We start from the raw sequence: 8,287 nt of genomic DNA on the forward strand, positions 1-8,287 counted from the left end.
ATCTGGGGTGTCCGGGGTCGCCAGTGCTGCAGGCCTGGTTTCAGTTTTGCGCCCGAGCCGGGAATGTATGATCAGTTAGTTATGATACCCAAGTTGAGAGTGTGGATGTGGGTGAAGGGAATCTGTCCACGGGTTCGATTGTGGGGTGAACGATGGGAAGGGTGTGGGGCTATTGGCGGGGTGGGGGGAGGTTGGGGGCTTACGGAGTATCGGACGCAGCGTACCGGGAAGGATGGGTCTCGAGGTAAATCAAGTTGTAAACAACGGAGGATCTTTCTCTTTGGATCAGACATGATACGCGTCCTTACAGGAAGCAGCAAGTTCCTCTTTATGTTAGTTACAGTCTAATCTTGCTGTTAACATTGAGTTTGTTACAGGGCCCCAGAGTCTGCAAACAGATGATTGTTAGGAAGCAGAAGCTGACGGTGAGAAGCTGTTTCTTGGACTTGAGTTTCGTGGTTAGTGATGTTCCCGGGGTTACACCCATTCCTACTTGTCGTGTATATTGATAATTAGTTTGAGAATGTATAGGATATGGTTAGTAAGTTGGCACAAATTAAATTCAAGCAATTACATTTCTGAAAGACAGTAAGTATAACAAACCCCTCTCATTCCCGGTCCCCACTCAGAACTGACCAAAAACTGCTTCATGTAAAAGCTTGAAATGAGCAAACACTGAGAGAATGTGAGTGGCTTTAAAGAGCTGGGCTGCTGACAACACCTTACCAGACTTGGAGTGATTGCAGCTGGGTCTGACAGAGGCATACCTGACACATTCAGTCTCATTCCAACTGTTTCCTACCTTCTTTGTATAGATATGTAATGTCTAAAGGACCAGTGTTTGAGTAAATGAGACTCACCAGACTTTCTCCTGACTGAATCAATGGAAACCCTGAGTCAAAAGGTTTCTCTGCAGTCGGTGCTCTCAGTCTTTGGGCTGGTTCACTTGTTGCTGTTCCCTCGACTTCAGTCGTGGTTTGCTTCCATTTGGGGTTTTTCTTCCAATAAATCTCTCACCACAGGTCTCACTTTAACTAGAGAGATAATAAAGCACATTAACAATACAAATGAGAAAACAAATATTTCCGTTCATCGAAGTTTAAATGTTGAAGACAAATATAACGATCTCAAAGAACAAATCTGAAATTTCCCCTCGTACTTCCCAATGCCTGATATGGGATACGAAGGAGTCATCGTTCAGTTATGGTCAGACACAAGATGTAGGAGAAGAATTAGATGATTCAGTCCATCGAGTCTGTTCCACCATTCAAACATGATTTTTATTCCAACACCATATTCCTGCCTTCATTCTGCAACCCTGAAGCTACTGAGCAATCACGAACATATTTAAACCTGCCATAAATATACGCAAAGGGCAGCCTCCACCCCTATCTGCGGCAACAGGTTCCACACAGCAGCCGTCCTTTAACTGAAGAGATTTTTCTCAAGCAAGGCTGCAGGCCCGGATGGTGTCAGCCCCAGGGTGCTCAAAGCCTGTGCCCCCCAGCTATGTGGAGTACTTCACCATGTATTCAACCTGAGCCTGAGTCTCCAGAGGGTTCCTGTGATGTGGAAGACGTCCTGCCTCGTCACTGTGCCGAGGACGCCGCGCCCCCCGTGGCTCCAATGACTACAGGCCAGTGGTATTGACCTCTCACATCATGAAGACCCTGAAGAGACTTGTTCTAGAGCAGCTCCAGCCTACGGTTAGGCTACACTTAGACCCCCTCCAGTTCGCCTATCAGCCCCAACTAGGAGTTCAGGATCCCATTGTCTACCTGCTGAACCGTGTCTACGCCCACCTGGACAAGCCGGAGAGTACTGTGAGGGTCATGTTTTTTGACTTCTCCAGTGCGTTCAACACCATCCACCCTGCTCTGCTGGGTGAGAAGCTGACAGTGATGCAGGTGGATGTTTCCCTGGTGTCATGGATTATTGATTACCTGACTGGCAGACCACAGTACGTGCTCTTGCAACACTGTGTGTCAGACAGAGTGGTCAGCAGCACTGAGGCTCCACAGCGAACTGTCCTGTCTCCCTTTCTCTTCACCATCTACACCTCGGACTTCAACTACAACACAGAGTCTTGCCATCTTCAGAAGTTTTCTGATGACTCTGCCATAGTTGGATGCATCAGCAAGGGAGATGAGGCTGAGTACAGGGCTATGGTGGGAAACTTTGTCACATGGTGCGAGCAGAATCATCTGCAGCTTAATGTGAAAAAGACTAAGGAGCTGGTGGTGGACCTGAGGAGGGCTAAGGCACCGGTGACCCCTGTTTCCATCCAAAGGGTCAGTGTGGACATGGTGGAGTATTACAAGTACCTGGGGATACGAATTGACAATAACTGGACTGGTCAAAGAACACTGAGGCTGTCTAGAAGAAGGGTCAGAGCCGTCTCTATTTCCTGAGGATACTGAGGTCCTTTAACATCTGCCGGACGATGCTGGGGATGTTCTCCGAGGCTGTGGTTACCAGTGTTATCATGTTTGCTGTTGTGTGCTGGGGCAGCAGGCTGAGGGTAGCAGACACCAACGGAATTAACAAACTCATTCGTAAGGCCAGTGATGTTGTGGGGCTTTCTGACGGTGGTGTCTCAAAAGAGAATGCTGTCCAAGTTGCATGCCATCTTGGGCAATGTCTCCTATCCACTCCATAATGTACTGGTTAGGTACAGGAGTACATTCCGCCAGAGACTCGTTCCACCGAGATGTAACACTGAGCGTCATAGGAAGTCATTCCTGCCTGTGGCTATCAAACTTTGCAACTCCTCCCTCGGAGAGTTAGACACTCTGAGCCAATAGGCTGGTCCTGGACTTATTTCCCCTGGCATAAGTTACTTATAATTAATTAATTATTTCTAGTTTTATTTTGCTGTATTTCTACTCTATTCTTGGTTAGTGCGGCTGTAACGAAATCCAGTTTCCCTCTGGATCAATAAAGTATGTCTGTCTGCCTGTCTGTCATCATAATTTTAAAAGCAGGCGTCTTTATTCTAAGACGGTGCTCTCAGATCACAGACTCCCTGTCTAATGGAAACATCCTCTCCATGTCCACTGTATCCAGGCTTTTCAGCATTCGGTAGGTTTACTTAAACATACATCCCTCCACCACCCCCACTGCCCCTCTGAACTCCATTGAGCACAGGTCCAGAACCATCAAATGCTCCTCATACATAAAGCCGATCATTCTTGAGATTATTCATGTGGACCTTGTTAGCAACAACTGCACTGAACAGATTCCCAGGAACAACAGGCAAATTGATACCAGAACAATTTAGTGCGAAAAGTTGTGGTTTGTTTAAACGGTTTGAACAATGATCCCACAGACCAGAAATACTCGCTCAACACATCATAAACCTGGGCAAGTTGACCCCCGGGTCCATTTTACTTGATCTAAAACTATGATATCCCATGACCCAGCCTCACAGGGTCACACAGCTGAACCTGTCCCTTACCGACGCCAGAAGCCTCGCACATCGTCCACACATCTCACAGCAAGTGGTGTATTCAGGGATGTACCCACAACCAATGTCCAGATGCCCGAGACTTCTGATTCATTTGGAAGGAGGAACATCGTGTCCTATCTGTATAAGTACTAAGGATTACAGCCAAAACCGCAACTCTAGGACTCCTTGCTACCGATAAAATGATGCAGTGTTTCGGCCAATCAGAGTTCAGAAACTAACACTCAATCAACCTATGGCAGAACGGGAAGCTGATGATCATCTGACTGGACCAATGATCGGGCTGGAAAACCTGGGCGTGAGTCACCAGATACAAGCGATACGTTTCACATTGTCTCCTGCAGCTAAACTGAACACAATTTATCGTTATCTTATTGTTAAGTGAGGTCTTGTCCAGCACAATTGTGTAGGCTAACAGGAATAAAATGCTTGTGATACAAAATTGAAATAGTATTGCTGGAAAACTTGTTTCATCAGATAGGACGTGTGGAAAGAGAAACTGTGGAAGAGCCAGTATCTGAATTGGGATTGTCCAAGTTACTTCCCGATCTGCTGAACGGTCTCAGCATTTTCTCTTTTTACTTTAAATGATGCACAACTATTGACTGATTACAAGATCTTTGCGACGGCCTGAACAAAGTTGCACAAATGTAATGCCCACATTCATTAGTTTTGTCTTCATTCCAACACAGGGATAAATCCGTCGATAAAGTCAATGCTCATAACATCCTCCCCACCCCACTATCAGTCTGTTACATCTGCTCCCGAGGCCCATGTCTCTCATTGAGGGACCGTGAACAGAGAGCGATAAAAATGAGCACCACACCCTGCAAGTCACATGGGCTGTTACCGTGGCAACAGAGAAAGTGGCTCTCCAAAAATGACAAAAATTAAATGAAATAACAGACTCACTTTAAATGTTGTCAAGATTAACACTTCGCCATTTTGTAATGTTGAAAATAAAATTGTAATTATTGATGCGATACAGACTGTCATTGAGGTGGTGGGTTACAGAATGGACAGGGGCTGAACAAGATGGTTGATATATATCACTGAGGTGGTGGGATACAGAATGGACAGAGGTTGAACAAGATGGTTGATATATATCACTGAGGTGGTGGGATACAGAATGGACAGAGGTTGAACAAGATGGTTTATATATATCATTGAGGTGGTGGGTTACAGGTCTGAGAGAGGTTAAACAAGATGCGCGGGGAATGAGCAGATGGAACCAGATGGGAAAAGGGATCATCATTAGTTTTCTCTTCATTCCAACACAGGAATTAATCAGTACACACAGTCAATGCTCACAGCATCATCCCCACCCCCTTTATCAGTTTGTTACATCTGCTCCTGACGCTACTAACTCTCACTGAGCAACGGTGACGAGAGCGCGATAAAAATGTTTACCACTCCGTACCGGTCACATGGGCTGTTATCCTGGCAATGCAGAAAGCGGCTCTCCAAAAGTGACCGAAAATGTAAACAACAGAGTCAATTTAAAACGCTGTGAGTCTCGTTATGACAATATTAACATCATTCAATATTGCATGTACTTGTTCAAAATAAGTCTGTGAACCTTGGCTTTCATTAATTGGTGTGAACCCCCCCCCCCTCCCACCCCCCGGCCGCGCTCCCAATCCCCCGTACAGCAATAACTTCAACCAAATGCTTCCGTTAACTATAGATCTTCCTGCACATCGGCTTGGAGGAATTTTATGTCATTCCGCCTTACAAAACTGCTTCGACGGAACTGCTGCTTCGAGGTAGGATTCCTCGACGGAACTGCTGCTTCAGCCCATTCCGCAACTTTCCTATGGGATTAACGTTAGGACTTTGACTAGGCCATTCTAATTTTCTTTGGTAATTATTCTGTTATTGATTTACTCTTGTCTTCTCGATCATTGTCTTGTTGCGTTATCCAACTTCAATTAAACTTCAGTTGACAGATTGCTACCCTGACAGTCTCCCGTAAAGTGACTTGATATAAAATTAACACACTGCTATTTTATAACGTTGAAACTAAAATTGTAATGTTTGCCTTTACCTTACCTCAGGCTGCATTTAATAAATCCTCTGCTATTTCTCGTTAATAAACACCGATAGTGAGGCAAAATAATTCACAATGAGGCGACAGTAGTAGTTTCAATGATTACAGTCCAAACAGCAACTCTCCCAGGACTCCTTGCAACCGGTAATATGATGCAGTGTTTCGGCCAATCAGAGTTCAAAAACTAACACTGCGTCAACTTATGGTAGAATGGGAACCTGATGGTCATCTGACTGGACCAATGATCAGGCTGGAAATCCTGGGCGTGAGTCACCAGATACGGGGGATACGTTTTACATTGTCCCCTGCAACTGAACCGGATTCAATTTATCATGATCTTTTTGTTAAATCAGGTCTTACCCAGCACAACTGGTCATCACGTTTCCTGTAGGCTAACAGGAATAAAATGCTTTTACTATAAAATTGAAATAATAGTGCTGGAAACTCGTTTCATCAGATTAGATTTGTGGAAAGAGTAACTGTGGAAGACCCAGTATCTGAACTGGGACTGTCCAAGTTGCTGCCCGATCTGCTGAACGTTTCCAGCTTTTTCTCCTTTTACTTTAAATTATGCACAATTATTGACTGATTACAGGATGTTTGTGACGGCCTGAACAAAGTTGCAGAAATGTAATGCCCACATTCATTAGTTTCGTCTTCATTCCAACACAGAGTTAATAGTCGTTACATTCACTGCTCACAAAATCCTCCCCACCCCACTATCAATCTGTTACATCTGCTCCCGAGGCCGCTGTCTCTCACTGAGGGACCGTGACCAGAGAGCGATACAAACGTGCACCACTCCCTGCAAGTCACATGGGCTGTTACCCTGGCAACAGAGAAAGTGGCTCTCCAAAATTGACAAAAATTAAATGCAATAACAGACTCACTTTAAATGCTCGTCAAGATTAAAACTTCGCCATTTTGTAACGTTGAACCTAAAATTGTAATTATTGATGCGATAAAAACCTGATCAGAAATTGCCAAGAAGTTTGATATATATATCACTGAAATGAGGGCATACAGACTGGACAGAGGTTGAACATGATGGTTGATACATATTGAGGTGGTTGGATACAGGTTGGACATGTGGTTGAACAAGATGGTTGATATATATCATTGAGGTGGTGGGATACAGACTGGACAGAGGTTGAACAAGATGGTTGATATATATCATTGAGATGGTGGGACACAGACTGGACAGAGGTTAAACAAGATGGTTGATGTATATCATTGGGATGGTGGGTTACAGGCTGGACAGAGTTTAACGAAGATGTTGTGGGGAATGAGCAGATGGAACCAGAATGGAAAAGGGATCATCATTAGTTTTCTCTTCATTCAGTACACACAGTCAACGCTCTTCAACTCTGGGATGTTGGTGGAATTCCTTGCCTGAACTGCTGCTTCAGGCCATTCCACAACATTCCTATGGGATTAACGTTAGGCTTTGGCTTGGCCATTCCAAAACTCGAAATTTTCTTTGAAATTATTGTCTTATCTATTTACTCTTGTCTTACGGACCATGTCTTGTTGCGTTATCCAACTTCAATTAAACTTCAGGTGACAGACAGCTACCCTGACATTGCCCTGTAAAGTCTCTTTATATAAAATTAGCACAGCTGCCATTTCATACCGTTGAAACTAAAATTTGAAATGGCTGCCCTTACCCTACCTCATGCTGTATTCAATAAATCCTCTTCTAGTTCTAGGTAACAAACACTGAGCGCGGAAATAACTCAGTAAGGCAGAATACTTCACAATGAGGTGAGAGTAGGAGAAAGATTGCTGATATATAATTATTGATAACTTACAGGTATAATATGAGCACAGATAGAACTTGGTGGAAGAACACATCAAGGACAATCACTGATGGTCCTACAGAAATAGACTGAATTTACAGTACATACTATGATATAAATGATCCTAAAGTGAAAAAGCTAGAACGAACCAATGTAAACTTTTGCATATGCCCTTTGAAATTATGCATGCCTTGTAATCCAGGAAATTTCCTGGTAAAGCTCGCCTGCACTCGCTCCAAAGCCTCGACATTCTTCCCAGATTGAGGCTACAAGAACTGTGTGAAATACTCCAGATGTGGCTTAATTCGAGCTTTAACATAACTTCCTGACATTTGAAATCAACGCCTTGATTGTAAAGGTAAGCATACCATTTGCATTCTTAACCACTCTGTCGATCTGAGTAGTCTCTTTCAGGGAGCAGTGACCTTGGACTCCAAGATACTTCTGCTGATCAACAATGTTCAGGTTCTTGTACTTAACAGTGTACTGTCTCTACATCTGACCCACTGAGATGACAAGATGATAATCAAATCTCACTGAGTTTAGGCGGGGTCCTGTTGAATTCATTACCCAAGTGCACAAGTACGGGAAGGCCCAGGTTCAGAGAAACACTGACTTGCAACAGCATCGCAGGCAAGTACATTCAGATAACACACGGAACACAAATTATACGATTCTCTGTCAGTAACAGTCTATAAATATGTTTTATGTCATTAACGATATTTAAAATACATTGTGTCATGATCAATATTAAAATGTACATTAACAATATCGAAATGGTGTTTTATGTCATTAAATACAGGTTGTATGAAATGATATAAATCTATATATTATGTATCAATAATATATAATATATATAATGTATCAATAACTGACAGAAATCCCATCAACAATGTAGAGATATAAGTTTTATGTCCTTAACAATATCTTAATATACGTTTGTGTCATTATCAGTATATAACTATACTTTCG

General features: G+C 43.4%; 1 protein-coding gene across 4 annotated transcripts in view; it reads right to left on the reverse strand.

Annotated features, from left to right (window-relative positions):
• LOC140721488 (NACHT, LRR and PYD domains-containing protein 3-like) overlaps positions 1-5,631 on the reverse strand; it is a 73,741-nt gene extending 68,110 nt beyond the window's left edge. For 3 of the 4 annotated variants that reach the window (XM_073036305.1, XM_073036303.1, XM_073036306.1), the window contains exons 1-2: positions 5,519-5,631; positions 861-1,034 (exon numbers count right to left, since the gene is read on the reverse strand). The gene's annotated coding sequence lies outside the window, so the exon portion shown is untranslated. Of the gene's footprint in view, positions 1-860; positions 1,035-5,513 lie in introns of all 4 variants that reach the window. The other variant, XM_073036304.1, reaches the window with a different exon arrangement.
• Between the last annotated feature and the right edge of the window lie 2,656 nt (positions 5,632-8,287).

This window comes from Hemitrygon akajei, unplaced genomic scaffold (genome assembly GCF_048418815.1).
Source record: "Hemitrygon akajei unplaced genomic scaffold, sHemAka1.3 Scf000057, whole genome shotgun sequence".
Lineage (NCBI taxonomy): Eukaryota > Metazoa > Chordata > Chondrichthyes > Myliobatiformes > Dasyatidae > Hemitrygon > Hemitrygon akajei.